Raw genomic sequence first — 21105 nt, 5'->3', positions numbered from 1 at the left:
AAAGACCAAAAGAGTGGACAGAATGCGGTGATGGTTTTGAAGTTTTCCGGTTGTTTTTTGTGCTGGGATTACGAAGTGGCGTTTCATTCTTCAGGCAGGGAAAAAAAAAGAAAAGTCCTCATTCAATTTTCAGCAGTTTGAAATTCTGATTGACAATTTGTAAACTTCAAATAACCAACCATAACCAGAACATGTCAAAAACAGACCTGTCATGACAAGCAACAAGTGTTTATTTTTACATTTGCGGTGGCAGAGCTTGTGTCGCCAATCCTTTCCCATATGTAAACGTTGAAATGTGATTCATAGTGATGCCCGGTGGTGGAGTGGTTAAGTCACAGCGCACATGCCAGGCTCGAAGTGCAGACTTAAGTCATAGTAACCTTAATTAAGACAGAATCATGCTTATAAACTAAATGTTCATTATAAATTGTTCATGCTTTGTTAAGGTAAATGGATGTGTAATGTAATATGTAATGTAATGTCATATATATATATATATATATATATATATATATAATGTAATATAATGTGCTATAATGTGCAGTGAATCATTTGGTGTAAAGTTTATACTGTGTGTTATGTCCGAGCTGATATTTGTCGTCTTGCGCATTTTCGAGTTTCGAGCATCTCACATTTTCGTAAATTAAACAATAAACACACTCCTGCTGCTGTATTGACACTTGCCTGGTGTTACCTTCTTCAAGATCACTGTCAGACTAATTTAGTAATGACACAGGCATTATCTTGGGTAATCTAGCAGTAAATTAATTACGACCCACGAGCTCTCATTTCTTTCTTTACCCCCAGGACACAACCGCTGATGCAGTTTTACACAAGCTCGCAGTAAGACCGTGCATCCAACATAACACAATAATGAAAAATGCAGTAGTTTAGATTGATTATTCAAGAGAAACCATAATATTATCTTAAGGGTTTTGTGATACAGACAAAGCATATCATAAAGGCAACTAATGATGTGTTATTAGCAGCAAACATTGCACTCACTGCAGTCCTTTGCAAATAAGGGCTACAAATAATTTATATTTTATTAGTTGACTAGCCAAATTATTTTTTTCTGTTGTCTATTGAAATTTTACATACATTTTTCTATAATGCAAGGATTGGTCCATATTTTTTGATATACACTTCTGCATGTGAAAATTCTTATACATTTGAATCACCCGATGCTTTAACTGCCTGAATCAGATTAATCAGATTAGTTGTTGCAGCCCCATTGTAATATACTTACATTTGCTATATGGTACAGTGTTGCTAAGAAGATCTTCTCCAGAACATAATTTGCAGTGGTACATATAGAGAGTCTCTTAAAAAGCATCTCTTGAAGAGTCTTGGAGGGATCTGTAACCTTGGCCAGCCAAGTCTGATCAAATACTCAGTTTGCCACTCATTTGCATAAAATCAGCCAAAGGTGTGAATGCATTACTGTGAGCTCAAAGTCCTGCAGTGAAGGTCGGACTATTTCAAAGTTGCTCGCCGAAAAAATGCAGCCTCATAAATAACAATTAATGCCAGGCGAGTTTGACTTTGATGTAATTGGTTCTAAACGACGCCCTCAGAAATAAAAGGGCTGTTGTTTAAACTTGACATTGGAGTTACTCTGGCTGGGGGGAAATAGGGGCCTTAATTGATGTAAAATGTAATCACTGTCAGTTTTTGTGTATATTTGAAATTTGAGGTAAATGGTATTGTTCCTGACGGTTTGAACAATGTTTCACGTCTAAGATGAGGATTGAGTGTCATTTGTTGAATTTGGAACATATACTTTTCCAAATCTACCAATCTTTTACATGGTTAATTCTATTTTTACATACATTCACAAACAAACAAAAATACTTTCATAGTTAGCAAAGTTTAACATGTATATGTTGGAGGACAGTTTTTGTGCTGAAGTATAAAACTGCATCAAACAAACAAAATAAGCACTGAATCAACACATTAGATTGAGATTAGATTCAGGGGTGCAATTTTCTTTTATTTATATTTTGTTGAGACTTTTCAAATACACCAAATAAATGTTTGAAATACAGAAGTTTTCTAGATAGAAAATATTTACACATGAAGTGCATTATTGATGAAAATGAGAAATAGCTTGTAATATTTTAGCATTTTGATTTAATAGTCCAGCTCTTTTTGTTATATTTTGTACATAATTTAAAGTCTGTATATTCCAGATAACAATTACAATTATTAAAATATAACCCCAGTTTCTTTTTTTAATGAGGCACAATTAGTCGATTAATCATGACTTTTATTACCATATATCACCATACCGCCCACACCATCACGAGACAGCCTTGTAAGCCACGATTAAAATGTATATAAATATACCACATTATCAATAAAGAGCTGGAGAAGGAGCTCACAGCGTCACACAAAGACAGACACAAGGTCACAGGACTGACTGGCACAATGGGCTCAGCGTATGCAGCCCCACACTCAGCACAGATCGTCCACGGACAAATTAATGCGCCGACACACTCCAGCGGAGATAAGCTGTGGCCACACGTCGCTCAGGGAACTTGGTCATCCATATCATAGAAAAAAGGCTGTATTAAATTGTATGCTCCCCAACAGCAGAGGCTTAAACACTATCAATAATGTAAGTCGTAGGTGCTCACTTGTGGCGATCTCCCAAAACAAACCAGCGCATCCAATAACACCATAGTACATTGATACTATAAAGTCAAAATTCACAAAATGGCGGCAAAAATAAACAATAAAATTAAGGACTTTTGGCTAGAGCTGTCGAGATGTTAAGTGAATTAATCGAGCTCTGGTGTTTTCGGTTAAATGTCGATTAGTCGAGTTATAATTTCATTTGGAAGTTAAAGATTTATATGGTTCAATAGCAGAAATGAGAAGTAGCCACAATTGGAGTGAATCAAGTGTTAATCTCCATTTTTACACACAATTACCAGCTGACCTCTTTTGTCGACCAATCGATCGACAGGGCTTGTCTTTAGTCGACCCAGAATTGATTTTTGTCGACTACGATCCTGCTTCATCTGTTCACATTCTAAGAGGGGAAAAAATCTTCATATCTGACCTGGCACTGGCAGGCAACAAAACACACTCACAGATCTTCTTGTTCTTGATCTTGTTTAGTCAGCGTCATCTTTCCACGAAGATCTGAGTGAGGTACCTTTAGCTGTGGGGCGTTGTTCTCTGAAATGTTTTTCAAAATTAAACTGTGTTTAGTGTTGGATGAGATGACGCCGTTGTCAGCTTTCAGAGAGAAAAAGAGAGAAAAGGTTTGTTCAATTCAATTTAATTCAATTTATTTTTGTAATGCCCAAAATCACAACAGCGTTATTGAGGAATAAATGTCATGCCAGGCAGAGAAGCAGTGTTTTGTGTTTTAAATTCACAATAGAGAATGTTGTAACATCATTGCCACTTTGAATACACTCTACGGGAAAAATGATCTTTGAGAGTTTTCTTTTCCTTGTGTTACGGAGCATTCAAACCTTGAAAGTTCATGTAAGCAAGCATTTCATTGTCATGTTTTGCCAACAAACATTTTTCTTTTTTACTGCATCTGTCTATGTTTTAACATTACGTTTTCATCCCTGCAACACGGATAAAAATAATGTTAAATGTATGGTGTAGTAGTGATTAAATTAATCTGCATCTTGAAGGGAAAAAAATAAAATAATAATAAATATATATATTTTGTGTATGTATGTGCATACATTTGAAGTAGGGTTGTTCTTTCAATACAACTCCAGACACATTTAGTACAGATGTGGGTAATTACGTAAATCTTTGGACAATTAGTAAATGAGTCTGACAGTAACCTCCAAGCATTAATCACAGTAAATTACACAGAGGAAGGTGCAGTGCTGAGGTTCAATTAACCTTTTAGCCTTATTCGAAATGCGGCGGCTTTAACACTCTTAGGTCACCGGGGAGACGGGGAATCTGTTAAGTTCTGCACGGACCCAATCCAACCCTCACAAATTACTCCAGTGTCTGCAAATCAAGGCCACCTTTGTGCGCTGATGTTTGCCTGAAAACAATCTCGCCATTTGTTTCCCACACACTTCTGCCACCTTCACACCATTTATTTGCTTTTAATTTAGCTGATTGTTGGAGCCGACCTCACGATAACCACCCAAACCTACAAAGCCCTCTATTGTCACACATTGCGATAAACAAGTCATCACCGTGACGAAATCCTTCATAGCCAAGAAAAAGCATTTGCCGTTCAAAACTAATGGGGTTTTACAGGACGATCGGTGTTATCTATAGCATGTTGGGTTTGAAAAAAAAAAATGAAAGACTTTGGTGTCCTTGGTTTTGGCTGGTCGAGTGTGTCTCAGAGCGAAGGTTTAAATTATTCTGCGGCTTCTGAAACGCAGTGGAAGCCTCAGCGTACATGCGTCATTCAGTAAGCCAATTCGGTCTAAGATATAGCTTTACTTTTGGAATATCCTTGGCCGCGATCCATGCAGACTGCGGTTTTGAAAGTGGTTGAGTGACTTTATATCTTCACTGCTCTCACCTCATTAGCCTTTAGCACGAGGCACTGATCCACTGATTCCTGTGGACTGGCTGGCTCTCAGTACATAAAGACACTTCCTCCGCCACACTGCGACGCTGACAGGGTGCTTTCACAGTGACGCTTTTTCCTCTTGTGTTTGCTTTGGTAACAATCGCCAGCCTTCGAAAACACACTCTGTCACGATCACATACTTGTTTTCTGCATAGCTCTGTTTCCATATCAATATCAATCAAATGTCCATCCAGAGAGACGGGGAAATGGGAGGGAGGGCGGATTTTTCATACAAATACTAGTTATTTAACTCAATTCAAGATTAAAATTGGGTAAGCGATAATTGTGATTGTACAGGTCACAAGATTATCATTAAAACATAAAAAAAAGACTTTTAGAAACAAAAATGATCAAAAAAGTAATTTCCCGCCAATCTACAATTGTTTTTTTCCTTTTTATCTGAAGCTTTTCTTTGTTTCCATAATTTAGCTGGAAGAATGAAAATGTGTTTGTCAATGTGAATGAAAGAAAATAGTCGTTAAAACTTGATGTTTCTTCTTACAATAATTTTAAGACTCTCCCGCCCAACTGTCTGGATGTGAAGACCACTTGTTTCCAACCTTAGATAACTTCAGTGTTAAAGCCCAAGTACGTAAACAAGGAGCAGTGCAGTGGCCTTTGATTTTTGTCCGGGTTAATGCTCTCTTTTGTCGCGCCGAGCTAACGGTTAACGCAGTGTCGCTGCTTGGATGTTAACTTTATGGCTGTTTGTTTAACATGGAGGGTTAACTACTTTAAAAAGACTGGTCAGACGCCACTGAAGATGTAGGTCACTGTGACACAAGGAAGCCGTTTCAGCTCACTCCCATTATTTACATAGTTTGTCAGCTTTGTAATGGTTAACTATAATTAAGTTCTTGGTTGTTGCTTTTCTTGAACTTTCACAAAAGTCATGGGATTAATATTTGTACAGCTCACTTCCTGTTCTCCATCTGTTTGAACAAGACAACGAAGAGAAGCAGTTAGGACAGACCAGTTTCGGATCACAATCCCACTTTTTATGTCGCTCTGTTCTTCGGTAGTTTTACATCCTGCCACGAGTAAATAGTGAATAGTTGAAAGAAAGAGGCTTGCTTCTCTTTCTGTGTAGGTCATGAGAAACAGACAACAGAGAAAGACAAATGTAGTGGCGGGGACAGAGGAGGCATACAGACAGATAAATGAAGGAGGAAATACTCTTCACTGCTGTTGACTCAGTTCCCAGAGCCGGGCAGACACAGTGCGGCCTCTGTCCCGCTCCGTCTCGCCTCACTTTGGGCTTGTGGCCTGGTGCTGATGTCCCAGGATTGATTCGTCTGCATTCAGACCAGAGGCACCCCACACAAACAATTAAAACAGGCATGCGGCCCTAACACGCTGCCCTCCTGTTTGCCACTGCCCATCCGCTCTGTGAGAACCAGTGGTCACATGAACCACTGACTCGTTCAAACAGGGGAAGCTCACCCCCATCGCCGCGACGCGCAGAACCTCCACCTCCCGTCAGACACATGTGCACATGTGCTCGCATATGCTAAACTACTTTGCACTAATGCGTGGCTGGTGTGCCAACACACACAAATGCCACACACAATATGAGTGCATGGCAACTGGATAACAGACCAATTACACCACTTTTGGCCACAAGTGGAACTGCTCTATTTTTGCGTGAAAAGGGAGAGTCAACTAATGTCTGCTTTCCAAATGTGTTTTCCCTTGATATTGTATCATGAGACTGTCCAGAGTGTCACAGGCACAGACTTCTGCAACCTCCAAGTAAAATAAAACAAATGGCTACGACTATATTTTAAAGGGCTTACACCATATCATATATTATTCTCATCCCACAAAATACCTTTTTATTTACGATGTTATTCAGTCTATTGTTTACTTCATCACAAATGGCGCTGTGTCTGTCTTAAAATGTAAAAAACAGAACTAGTAACTTCTAATTTAAACAGTTTTAAACTACAATAGCTTACAAGTGTCGCTCACTTATCTAATGCATTCCAGGCAATCTAAATATACATTGTGATGAGTTTACAAACGCTTTTCACGACTCGCTGAGTTCAGAGCGAGTTTAGCCGTCATGGTAAAGCTAACAAACATTAGGAAGTTAACGGCCCACAAGTTAACTGTGAGAATAAAACGCTTTATAATTAGTGACAGAGAATGCGATGTGGTATCATTTTCACCCAATTACATGCTTTTACACAATACAATATCGGCACTGGGACATATTTGACTGTATTGCATACATAGCAATCACGTACAGGCCCTTTAACTGATCTAGAAGGAATACAAATCCGGTATTGGTTTAACATTTTCATGAACTCACTAGTTTTGAAATATTATCACTTGAACATTCCACAATTGAAAGAATAATAACAAAAAAAATCCAAGCTCAAATCACTCGTGGTGTCTTTAATTGTCAAGTTAAATTAGACTTAAATTTAATAAAATTTTGGGTCCTTCTGCTCTTCAACAATGAGGGCCTCACAGTTGCTTCTTTTGGCCCTTATCTATTGCACATAAACAGATGCTAAATCACTTGACAGAAATCCCCACAATTGTGCCAACACTCTGATTGTCAGCTCCTCACAGACACATATATCATCCTTTCTTCACTCCAAAGCTAATCCTTCATGGACACTCACTCATGCTTTCCCCCCAGTATTCTCAACAACATATCTCCAGTCACACTTGACCACCCATGTTCTGCAGCGAGCCACAATAAACCACGGCCCTGGACCCACACATGCCTCAACAACATGACCCTTTGTGATCCGTACCGGGACCTTTCTCTCACTGGGAGGAGCACTATTCAAAGTAGAGACATGATTTTAGCCTTTAAACCTTCATTCAGACAGGAAAGGCTCTCACGCAGACACTTAACACCGACGCACATTAAACCCCACTTCCCCTCCTTTATCCTGACCTGTGGTTCTCCCCCGACCGCAACGCCAAAAGACCATGAACGAGTGGTAACGCAATACATTAGTTGAGTTGTTCACATGCAACTGTTGTTTACCTTAAGATTCCCAGTCTTTAAATACATATACACAAGAAAGATGTGGATAGAACTTTGATGAGTTTGATTCACTCTCACCGTCATTCGCTAAATTGAGTTAACTATGTGTATGCCATTCTTTATACGAAGAAATATAGGCAAATTAACATGACAAAAATGAATACGATATATTATTTGGAGTATCCTGATAACGATAGTCAGACGATGTTATGTGTTAAAACATGTCTTTAGATGTAGTTTAGTTGATTAATCAAATTTGGTTGAAAATCGTGAGTTTAATCTGCTTTTCTCCCTTGTCTTTTCTGCATAAATAGTTTGTCTGCATTAACTACGGCACAGTTGTGGTCCTGTGGGTACAGATGGTCAGATCAGAGAACCTAAATAATGTCCAGAGCTTTTGGTCGACCGATATATTTGCAGGACACGTCTTTATTCTTTTTTAATTCTTATCAGCTACATCACTCTAAACAATATAGCCAATATTCAAATTTAGCATATACTGGTATTCAAAACAACATCTAAATTCCGATGTTCTGCCCACCTCTATAACTTGCCAATAGATTATTTAATTTCCGACCGTCCACCAGTTCTGGGCATCCTCCGTCGCCCCCCTGTTGCCCGATGTTGCCGCTCAACTGGAATTCCTCGCGGATCACTGCTTCCGAATTCTTTATTCCCATTCTGCGGCTCCTCCGACACCTGGCCGCTGCTCTCCGCTCCCCTGCCCCCGCCGCTGCGTACCCCTTTGGCCCCTCATTAATCGCCCCTGATATTGATGGGAGCTGAATGGTGGCAAATGACCGTCCCTCTCATGCTAGCCCGCTTCTCCCTCCGCCTCGGACCACATTCAGCCCTGATTAGCATGCCGGCCCATCACCAAAACTGTGAATCACCTCCTGTGTCTCCGCTCCCGCGCCCCATAGTTTTTCTTCCCACTTTTGTTTTCTTGTTTATGTCAATTTTCTGTCCTGGTTCTCTTAAACGCAGGTGGCGATCAAAACACCATTCTCTGCAAATTGGTCTGCATAACTTAACGTTCAGGACCGCAATTGTAAAACAAAACAAGCTTACACAATATACACAGTTCTGATGATAATGAGGCATTAAATATGTATGAATAATAAAGAGGCGGCTAAATCAAATTAAATTATGCATTGTTAACTTTCTATTCTGCCTTAAACCTATTTATGCAGCCTCAAGCATTGTATAAGGTCCAAATGTCTGGTAATCTACTTCTTTTGGATGTGCCATGCGTTTTTGAAGGCTTTAACTGGTCATTAAAGTATATTGTAGTCAAGGTACAACGTATTCGTCAAACACACACACCTCAAATAGTTTCACAAACAGATCTGGCACTCAAAAGCATAAAGATAAATCGCTCTTGAATTAAAAGCAAGAACAACTACAGTAATAACAAATAAACTAAACCAGGGCTGATGAAAACTGTCATGCAGTAAGTGTCATAATTGCAAAAACTATTCAGTTGCATATTTCCTGTAAATGTTGGAGTCACCTGGTCCAAGAAAACCCCCCCAATTGTTTCAATAACACACACAAATGAAGCATATTCAGTAACTGCTCTACCATAGTTTTAAACTGCTGAAATGCAACAAAGTGTTTAGAGCTGCAGTGTCTTAAACGTGGAGATCTCATTTGAACACACCGCAGACGAGCACAATCACATTCCGCTGTAAGATCACTACTTTAAAGGTCAGACTGTGTTGTGCAAATAGAAACAAACATCTGCGTGTTGCGTCTGGAACGGTCTTGGCTGTTTGACTGTAGATAACCGTGTCGCTTTTTGTCAGGTTTTATCTCTCGTCCGATAACCAGCTTCCATTACACGTGCCCTTTGCTCAACTTTATCGGCATCAATAGAGATAGGGCCATCCTTCCGCTTTAATGACCTGCTACTCATTACCCCTCAGCACCTATTTGTCCCGTAACCATAGCAACAACCGAAACCCCGTCTGGTTCATTGTCAGCACTTCAGATTCGATGGTCTTGTCCGTTCCAGGTGAATTGTTCGAACATGACAATATCTTCTCTCACTTCCGCTAATGGACGGTGCTTTCTGGCTTCAAACTACGCCAGGTTCTTTGAAATGTGTTCTTCCGAAGTTCACCTGTCAGACCTGGGTCCTGGTGCTGAAATATGCCCTTTGTGTTTTCCCTCCTGGAATGAAACCATAAAACCCAAAGTATCCTCTTTTTTTTTTTTTTTTTTTTTACAATGGCTCACTCCAAAGCAATTTGTCTTTGATGTTTGTCATGAGTAAACAGGGAGATAGGAGCCAGAGCCAAGGCTGAGCAGACCTTCTGAACACTTGTGTGCATTTTTAGCCGCACAGGAGATAAGGGGAACAAAGTGCTCTGTCAGGCTAAGTGGCAGTAATGGCCACAGTGCAAACACATGGAGTGCTGGCATCTTTGGACTGAGGAAGACTTTGCATTATTCAGAGCAAAACAAGCCACAAAGACCCTTACTTGAGTTCACGTGAGCCAGACGTGCCGTGTTTGCCTTGCAGATTGTTACGCAAACGTTCATTTGATTTATGCAAAGGTGTGGAATATACTCCTCAGTCTCGTGCGCTCAGTCTGCTGTGGCCTGGTGTTACCGCTCGGAGTGACACCCATACGCACACCAAAGCCCAACATAGCAACTTGTGGTGAACGCTTGGTTTTAAGACCCTCTTGCCCGTGTAGCGATTCTTGAAAAGCCACATAAAGCCTAAAAATAAAAGCTTTGAACTCAAATAAAACAGTGTTATAAAAGTTATCTTACAAGTCATTTGTTGTAAGGATTAACTCACATTACAAGGCTACTATCTCCAAACAAAGCTGTATTCATGATGAAAGAATGACCACGTCCCATAAGATTAGTCATAGAAAGGAAAATTAAATGACAATAAAGCACCACCAGGCCATGTCACCAGTCAGATCTGTGGACAGGAGATCCCACTCCGATAAGTTTAATGCATTATAATTGGAAGTTGAAGCTGGCAGACCCTCCACAAGAAAAGTTATGTACTGCAACTTTAAAGTAAAAGTAACAATATACTTCCTGCTAGACTGGTCAGATCCATTGACCCACAGGTTGGTGGAGCGATCACAGCTGCCTCAGGTGAATACTACCATTATGCCCTTGGGCAAGACACTTAACCCACCTCTGCCCCAGTGTTTGTGTACGACTGGTGTGTGAATGGGTGAGTGGCTCCTTGATCTAAAAGCGCTTTGAGTGTCTTCTTGAGGCACTATATACCGGTACATGTGAACATTTTTACCATTTAAGAAAAAACTATATCTCAAATAAAAGCACTGCAGTTATGTGTAAATGTTGTGAATATATTGCAGCTGATATTAGGGCAAAAACGCATGCCATTTGGGAAAATTGGTTGTGTAGTGCTGTCGGAGAGGTTTGAAATGCCAATATTATAAATGTGCTAAACGTACGTCATGTACAGTTTCCTCAAGCGCACTCATTTTCTATCACCCGATATATACTAATTATCTTATTTGTAAAGACACTTAAGTAGAATGCAAATCCTTAAACGCAGTGCTATGAAATAATGATGAGCCTGCTTGTAAATTCGCTCCATTTAATAAAGTATATGGTGACAACAATAACACTCTGAAAGCCCTTATAGACCGTAATTTATTAGTTTTCATTACTTTTCGATTGATTGTCCACAGTTTGTTTAAAAAAAACGCCCGCAGTCATTTCCTCAATTTGGACCAGTATAATATTGTGTTGTTCTTGCATTCACACAATCGTTTCTTAGCTGGTTCTTGTCTCGTTCGCAGCAAACGTCGTGAAACCATTAGCTGTGTGTTTTGTGCTGCAGCGGTGTCCGATATCTCCCAGTGTATGTTCGTTTGACAAACACACAGCCCTGAAAGTGCCTTAATGGCCGGCCAACAGCACTTCCACTGTGCCGCGCAGCCAGTGATTAAGAGGATGGTGATTGCAATGGCTCGAGGGCTGTTGAACTGTAAGCCATATTTGGGTTATTTTAAGGCTTCTTGTTGCCGTGATTGGACACAGTAATGGTCCCAGCAGTGCAGCAGGCGAACAGTCAGGGATACGGCTCCAGCAATGCCTGGATCTCCCGAGGTCACGACCCCATCATAACTTTTCAAAACCTCAAAAAACTGAAAAAGGAAAAAAAGTTCCTCCTTTCCTCCTATGTGTGGTTTTCTGCAAAAAGAAAGTGGATGGAGGTGCACAGGCGGCCTCCCTGCGGGTCACAGACGTCAGAATCAGTTGAATATAGGCCATCTGTGAACTCTAAAATGATGTCAAAGAGTCGGCTCTGAGAGGAAGATGCATTGCAGACATGACAGAGGAAAAACTGAAGGGCAACAGGTTGTGTAAAGGTATTGAAGTCATGATTACAACCATGAGTAGACCGAAGGCAGAAACGCAGTCAGGGCCTTCTCTTCAAAACCAACATTTAACACAACCACATTACTGGACGTTCATTTCCCTTAAGCCGCTTGCCAGTGTGATTATGGAATTAATTAATGAATATTATATGATATTATTTTCTAGCCACAAATAGTCTTTTTCACCCTTTGCTACATGACATTGCGTTTACTCTGACTTGGGGTCACAGTATATAACAGATTGCTCAGTTTGTGCAGTCATTGATTTCATTTTCATATTGATACACAGCGATGTAATGTTATACTTCAATGGCTTTAATAGACTTAATTTGATACTGACAGTACTATATCTTGTGCCGCCCAGTATCAGTCGTATAAACAGACATTTTTATACCACTTAGATTAAGAGTAGCTCGTAATACGCGGCGCTAAGAAAATAGATAAATCATTTTTGTTTGCTTGTTCCTGCTACATAACTACAGTCTGCCCACGACTACATTATCCCTCCCTTATTTCAGATAATACAGTCATTATCTGTAGTGTACAGTACTGCCTAAAGGTCCTTCATCCAACGTTCTGTTTACCGCATTGATTTTTAATACAGAGACCCTTGTCTTCAGTATCACATAACTCAACTCAGCCGTTTAGTAATTGATTGACCACGGACAGGTCAAGTGCCGGGTTAGACTCCAGCGTGAGTGCGGCGTTGCAGTGGAGAGCTCAGGCCCGCCAGAGTCCGACGGAAAAAGGCTCTGATGTGATGACTTTGTTGGCAGACTGACAGCATCGACTGGTGAAAGATCAAGTCTCGCAGTTTGACCCTCACACATCAATAGTGCTCTCTTTCTCTTTTGGACATGAAGCCTATGCATCTCAAAGCAGGGGAGGCTGTTTGAAGCTCATTCCCATCTATTGTGAATCATAATGACATCAAAACATGCTCTTGAATTTTACACTTTGGTTCCAAATGAGGGGTGTTGGCAATATTGACCGAAATAATATCGTCACAAGATTCTATTATGGCAGTGCATCAGGTATGTGCTAAACCATGTCTGTAAATACAAAATGAATATTACTTTAGATCAGGTTTGAAAGATTACAAAGACATATTTTTTTTAGTTTCGCTATGCTTTTTGGCAGCGTTTTGACAGCTTTAAAAAAATATGGATGATATTATTATTATTTCAAAATTGTGTCTTTCTTGATAATGGCTAGTCTAATCGAATCTGATAACATTCATCCACCTCTATTGTGAATCGTTGCCTGCCAAGTATTATAAGCCATAAATTGAGTCTCTGTCGTTCCCTTGTGAGCTTGAATTCTTCCTCTAGTTCATCTGCTGTTCAAAAACACCCATGTGACTTACCCGACTCGAATGTTGCTGGATTATTCTTCACTCCCCAGTGCTGACGTCATAAACAAATCAGCATTTTCACTTTTAAGATTGCTACATTGCAGGTCAACAGTTCAGTCAACCCGCGCCTTAGCCCAGGAATTTATTACCGACTTTTTAAAGGCTTCCTCTGAGGATGAAAGACTCTTTTAAATGATATAGAATAGACCATAAACTATATCTGCCTGTCAGATTTTATTGACCGGACTTGGACTGGATTGTGTTGTCAGAGTAGAGCACAAACTTGTGGGAGGACTGTTTTATCAGCCAAACAAGGACAGGTCACCTGCTCAGAGGACGCGAGTACTTCCCTTAATTAATTTTCATCATCTTATCTAACTGTCATGGCATTGCTGTGTTTATCACTTGGAGGTATTAGTCTGAGCTGCCAGTCATGAGAGTGCAAGCAGGTTACTGTAGCTTCCACGAGGACTGCGTCATCTACTGAAGGTAAATTAAAAGGGGAAATGGTCCCTTTGCGACGCAGTTGGAGATAAGCGTCTTCTACGCTGTGAGGGCCTCATATTGTTACTGTTGCTAACCCTGATGCACAAATCAACATTACCACAAAACAAGTTTAAAAAAGGGGGGAACAATGTAGAGAAGACACTTGAAGAAGGCTTGGAGCAGTCTGGCTTTACAAATCTAATTTTGTGCTTTTAACATTCTACTTTTACACATCCACTCCTCCTATTGGTCAGCCTCTGTCAGGCCCTTAGTGATTGACAGGTAGAATGGACCGATCACTGTGAAATTGTGATCTGACACAGTCAGATCACAATGCGGTTTTATTTTCTTTATTTTAAAAATGTATGGATCCTTGAACATGTCTGTGTCAAATGGCTCCCTTTCCCGTTTATATGTATAAGTATATATATTTATCCCACCACAAAGGCTGGCACGGCTTCTGAAACAAATCATTTCATAGATGATTGCTAAATGTCTTATTTGTTAAACAAAGTAATTACAGCTCAGTTAAATAGAAATACGGAAGTAAAGAAACAGGTTTTTAAAATGACATAGAAAATCTCCCTTCATGTTTTGTGCTATTTTTAATCATCCGCGGTCATAAAATAGCTTGTGGGCAAAGTGTGGGAGTTTTTATCATTATTTCCATCAAGTCAATTAGTGGTAGTATCCGAAGCGCTGTCACTTTGATGGAAAGTGATTCGTGTATTGGCGCTGTAACTTTGCTGCAGGTATTTCCACTCGCACGGTAAGATGAACACTGTGTTGCTCATTTTGATTTTACATGATTGCTTTGCTGGATGAATGTCACTCGTACCGTGCGGCCTTTACTTCAAATCATATACCCGCGCACATGTTCCCTTCAGCTGCCGCTTATAAAAGTGTGGGGGCCCCAATATTTTACTGAATCTTTCCACAGTAGAACTCCAAAAAGCCCTGACGTGTTAAACAGGTCTCAGCGGGTTGTCCGGGATTTGGAAAAATATGGAAAGCACACTTGTAAATCCTTTCGTCAAAGTTATTAGGCTGCTTTCGCTTGCACAACCGCTGATTGGCTGGGTGACAGTTTCCTTTTCTTCAAAATTTACAGCCCGGATTGATGTCTCCGCGCTGTGAAATATGGTGTCATTCAGGACTGGCTATAATTTAATGGCGGAACTAAGCTAATGACACTTTTTACAGGTGCCGCTAATTGCAGGGCACACATCACACGACGGAAGGAGCGGCTGATTATGATGCATCGCCCGTGATTACAATGCCATCAGAAACGCTGCGTTGTGGCTATTACGAGCTGAAGGATCTGACATTTAGCGGGTATATGTCAAGTGGCAGTTTTTTGCGGCACTTCCATTTGTTTTTGCCCGCTGCCTCTTGGCTCCGCTGACAAGTGAACGCACACTGAGTGATAACACGGCACAGCGGAGGTTGTAGAGATGCGGTGCGTTCTTGCCTTTGCGGCCCCGGGGAGCACCGTGTTGGATCTCTCTGTCAACAGTTTCTGAGTGCTGCGCTCCGTGTACATTAAGGTTTGTGTGTGCGTGTGGTAACGCTAGTCCTCACGTCGCCATGCGCTGCCAAAACTCACCAGCTTCTTCTCTTTCTTTGCCTGCTTGGAGATTGTGCAGAAAGAGCATTTAACTTGTCAATATGTCATGTAGCTGTTGATCTCTGATTGGGGTTAAAATAACATAAGATGATAGTAGCCCTCATATAGATTTAACACATGCTGTATAGATCATCTTTGTGCGGTTCTGAAACGCTTACCTCAGACCAACCATCGAAGGGAAATTAGCATTATTGATGTGATATGCGTTCACACTTTATATAGGTGTGTGTGGGTTTAATACGTTCAAGTGTTAAAAGTATTTATTACATGACTTCATCAATATGTTATCTTTTAACCAATAGTCACTGTCAGGGGTGGAAAGTAACTCATTACACATTCTCTTATTACTGTAATTAAGTAAATTTTTTGGGGGTTGATTGTACTTTTCTGTAGTAGATATTTTCATTAATAACTTGCAATTAAATATAATTATTGCATGCAAATGTAATCAGCTACATTTAAAAACAACCCTAATCCATGGATGTCCCACTTCTAGCTCTATTCCTACAAACATAACGGCCCTGCCTCGTCTGCTCTGATTGACCGGAGCGGAAAGAATGTGTAGTTTACAGTTCAAAACAACTTAAAACTGTAACTGTAATACAGTTTTGTATACAGACTGATCTAAAAACTAGGGACAGACATTGAGAATTAGACTAAAATGTTGTAATGTGTGACATGAGCTCATGAAACACACTTGTCCATATTAAATAAACCTAAAAGTACAAATGCTTCCCAAATTGCATGTAAAAGTAGTACCTTCTAGTACTTTGAGTAGTTAATCAAGTGTACGTTATCCTTTTACTCAAGTACAAATTAGGAACATTACTTGTAATTGAGTGTATTTTAGCCATGTAACTGTACATTTCCTTGATTACAAATTTCTTTCACTGCTGGTTACTGTCACATATATGTCAATAATACTTCACCAATTTGCACCACTAATTTTGCACTACTGATCTTGCTGTAGATACATATTGTACTTAATGTACTTTTTTATTCTTAGATATTTTGTTTTGTACACCCCTATTTAATTAATTAAAGTCTCTATTTTTTTCAACCATTGTTAGTATTCATTGCTTTGTGTCGCACTTTACCACAGAAACACGTTCTTTAGTTTGTGAATTTCGTTCACTGACAATGGCAAAAAAAACTATTCTGATTGAAATGGTCAGATTAATTTCACAACTCACACAGTACCTTGATGGTTGTGATCCAAAATCAAATCAAGACATTCAACATTTAATTTGAAATGGCAGACGCTTTACTAAGAATATCTTGACCTTGACACAAATAAACCTCATCTATTGTCATGTATTGGGGTTGAGAATAGGACTCCATCTTTTTCCTCCAGCGTCACTCACTGCAGTTTCAATCACCATTACAACATCCCATATATAGCTGCATTTCTCAACTATGTGACCGCCTCTCCACCTGTCACAGTGCAGCGTTACCACCGGCACACTCTTTGGCCCTCGCCATGTGCGTGCCAGTTTGCCATTAACATTTCAAGGGACCGACTCGTCCACTTTCTCCACAGTTCTTCCAGGACTCCGGCGATAGTCTTGTAATGTGACAGTGGTGGGAGCTTTTGCGTTAATGGCCCCAGCGTGCGTTGACAGATAAGTTGAGTTTCTCTGGACTGTGGTGCCTCTCCACTTCTTCCCTAAACGACACAGATTGTTTTTCTTTCCATCGAGCCGTACAGTAGCCCCGTCCGTCGTTACGGTTATGAATCAAGTCCGGAGCTCCCCGTGGGCTGTATCATCGCCTCTTTCCTTTATCTGGGCAGATATCTATGCCGGGTACACTATGGATTTCTGTTTGTTGAACAATTAACAGCTTACTCATGTTACTTTATGTCATGCAGCGGGCACACATTTATCCCGCAAATGCATTGCTTTCAGCTTAAGTGTTGAAAGGCTTTCGCAGACAGTCATTATTGCCTCAACATATTATCCTGTGCTAACACGTTCGGCACGACAGTCTCAATTTAACGGAAACAGCTGTACTTTTTACGTTTTATTAAAGCATTTGTAATCTTCTGCACATCGTTGCTACCATGGACCTCAGAGTGAACAGCAGAACAACGTAACAGCCAATGATCCTCACATTATTCACTAAAATTGCAATGTGTAAAATGTTGAGTAATGGCATTTCTTGCTTTACTTGCCTTGTTCTCAAAGGAGATTCATTTTTGGTATGACTTAGTTGTATTGTTTTCTTTCTAGCTGCCAAGAGACGTTATGAAACTGCTTTATCTGGACAAACTGTTTTGTTGGACAACATTGGATGACATTGGATATTGAAGGCTCTTTTTTTTTTAATACAAAAAAAGGAACAAGCCGTGACGAAGATAAAAAGATGAAGCCAATCGATCAGAGCAGTGTCACGATGTTTCAGGAGGACTCAATCGTGTCTTCAGGCCTAATTAAAATGCTCTGCGAGAGTCTTATTCATTGCACTTTGAAGTATCGGTAGTAATCTGGATGTTGTTGTTTTTTTCTCTCGCATTGATGCCATAAATGTTAAGCAAATGTGTTCACTCAGTGTGTAACGCAAGGAGTCGTATCATTATATTCATGTACTATTCATCAATGTGGGGCATGCAAAATTATAATATCAAGTAAAGCCTATTGTCTATTGTCTAAAATTAAAACAATTACAAACAGCATCAAATTGAAAAGAATCATCCTGTGTAATTTTCAAAAGAAAGTTATAAAGTGTAGTTATTTTATCCATTTACTGGCACATTTTAGTACATTCCTGATGCCTTGTGAAAATATTGTTTAAATGTGATTTTCGTAATCATCCAAATACATTTTTGTCAACACTGCCCACCCGTAGTATATGTTTTAGATTTAGGTGAAATTGCATACCAGCAAATCAAATCAAAAGATACATAATATTCCCTTGATCTGATCCAGACATGTATTAGTACTGTCAGACTAAAGTATGATTCAAACTCCAGCTTGTTCTGGGAGGACGGGGTTAGGACCTGGAAGTGCAGGTTTAACTCTGGGGTGAGTGGGGTCAGTCAGATGTCCCCATCCGTCACTCACACGGCTCTGCTCTGTTTCTGTCTGCTCTTGTGAACTAATTGGTCGTCCGTCTGTCGGAGCCTTTGGACCGAGCTCGGCCTCAGCTGCGCCGTCTGGAGACCTGTGCACGCTCTAAAACTCCAACATTACAAGAAACAAACATGATAAGAAATGATCTTATATTTACATATTTAGGACATTGTTTTTTTAAATAAATACATATATTTAATTATATTAATTTGAAACACAACAGCCCATTTTCATTGTTAGTTGGGGTGAAATGTTTATTTTGGTCCTTCTCCACACTCGTCTCTTTGAAAATGCTGTTGCTTCCTCAGAGCACAGAGATGGTGCTAACCCTCTCTCTGCTGCTGCTGCTGCTGCTGCTGCTGCTGCTGCTGCTGCTGCTGCTGCTGCTGCTGCTGCTGCTGCTGCTGCTGCTGCTGCTGCTGCTGCTGCTGCTGCTGCTGCTGCTGCTGCTGCTGCTGTCACTTCAGACAGCCCCTCATGGAGAGCTCTCACATCACATTCAAGTCTCTCCTTAGTCTCAGGAAGTGTCGGAGGAAGCACTCTCGACCAGACTCACAGCTCATTGCATATTTATGGACTCAATGCCCAGTTTAAACAAAGAAGAAAATGCATATTTTCTGGTTTTGTGTTACCTTTATTGAAGACTATGTTTAACCGTATGAAACTGTGTCCAAATGAAAAAAATCCAGCTAACGTCAAAAACCTTTTTTACGTTCACTTTACACAACAAAAATGCAACAATGAAAAATATAAATACAGTTTGGTAAAAACAATGATGTTTGTGTGTGGGTTTTAAAATTTGAAAAAACAAACAAAAAAACATTAACAAAATAGTTTCAAAAGCCTGGCATTGGTTTAGTGGAATCTTTGGCCGCCCCTGCAGTGGCAGGACCCATGTGCAGCACAGCTCCAAACAGAAGTAAGTGTCTCCTGCAGTGGGCTGAGGAGCGCTCAGCTGCCCGGCCTCCTTCAGAGTAATCATTCACAGGTCCAGCTGAGCGACGGGCCGGCCCGGCGGGGGGCAGAGCACAGGCAGAGGCAGAGGCTGTGAGCTATGAGCTGCTCTGCGCTGCAGGAGGAAATGGATGTCTCTGGCTGCTCTAACAGAGCTGTAGACAGCAGAAGTGATCAGTCTTTGTGTGTGAGGGTCTGTGTCCAGTGTGTGGGAGACTGCAGCAGGCACGCCGTTTGTACGTGTCTGTGTGTACGTGTGTGTGTGTACGTGTGTGTGTACGTGTGTGTGTACGTGTGTGTGCTCATAAATAACTATTGGCTCTGGGAGGGAAAGTGATGTGAAAAGGAGATGCATTTTTTACATTTTTCTTCAGTTTGACCCATGAATTTAGTCTTGATTTGATGTGATGCAATGAATAATTTGATAATTAATTGTGTTGGTTTTTTGGTCAATAATTTTCCAGCAAGTCAAATGAAGGCTGTAGGCAGGCCAGACCGATGTGTGCCAAAGGCTGGGGCGTTCCTTCGTCTTTGTTTTGGAGTAAATTTGCTCCTGTTCCCCCAGTTTTCCCCACGTGGCCGCGGAGGGGGTTCATTATTCTCATTTTACTCCTCCACTAATTATCATTATCATTACGCTGGATGATTACCATTTCTCTGCCTAACACCCGCACAGGCTGCAGCTCGTCTCAGAGTCACTCACACAAGGTTATCAATAGCTGCTCAATTGCGGTTTCATCAGACTAATTATATGATTTGAATGATTTGAGCTTTGTGGAAACTGAATAGGAGGGAAAACCAAGTATTATTGCATGGAGAGAGGCAGAATGTAAGCAGAAGGCCCAGGAAGAAATAGATGTGTGCGAAGGATGTTAATTAAAAAGTAGTTGGATGCAGAATATAAATCAGGAAACTAGAAAAATGAAACCTCTGGAGGGCAAAAATATCCCTTGCACTTGCACAGGGTGTAAAATAACATTATAAAATACCGGTATATATGTTAGAGCTTATAAACACTTTCTTAAGAATGTACAAGAAGTGATTTGACTGGAAATATGTTCTGAAGTCGTGGGACACTGCTGGGTTAAACTCCAAACACTAAAGTGCACAATTAATATGCTTAAATGAAAGCAGCAGCAGTGAACAATTGTTCAAAAGTGTTATATTTCAACACTGGCTCTGACTTATGGAGAGCTTAGAAACTGTGTTCGTCAGGGGACTTTGTAAATCCCTGTGTGGCATTTCAGAGCTGCAGCTGCCGCCCCAAACCTGATGAATGTCCTCTCCATCTGCTGCCGGCCAGCTCTGCCCTATACTTATACTCATGTCCAAGGGCCCATCAGCAGCATACATTCATTAACTCGGGTCAAAATCTTAGCCTATAAAGGATTTTCATTTAATATGATAAAATATAATTTAAAAAAAATTAAAAAAGATTTTCATATAAGAACCATAAAAAGGTCTGCAATATATATATATATATATAATTAAATCGGTTATTACGTTTAAAGACATGTTTTTAGCACATTTCTATTGATTTTGTCAATAAGGCCCATTCCAACTGAAGACTGAAATATGAACTAGTAAACTAATAGAAAAATCACACCACATTTATTAGAGGGCTGAACATCAGGGTTAGCAGGTT

General features: G+C 40.2%; 1 protein-coding gene across 6 annotated transcripts in view; it reads left to right on the top strand.

Annotated features, from left to right (window-relative positions):
- Window positions 1-21105, top strand: part of ephb2b (eph receptor B2b) — a 114764-nt gene that overhangs the window by 22966 nt on the left and 70693 nt on the right. The gene's annotated exons all lie outside the window — the stretch shown is intronic.

Source organism: Eucyclogobius newberryi, unplaced genomic scaffold (genome assembly GCF_026437365.1).
Source record: "Eucyclogobius newberryi isolate DKJ021-1_F unplaced genomic scaffold, fEucNew1.0.hap1 SCAF_19, whole genome shotgun sequence".
NCBI classification, from domain to species: domain Eukaryota; kingdom Metazoa; phylum Chordata; class Actinopteri; order Gobiiformes; family Gobiidae; genus Eucyclogobius; species Eucyclogobius newberryi.
This window is presented reverse-complemented; position numbering and strand designations above follow the sequence as displayed.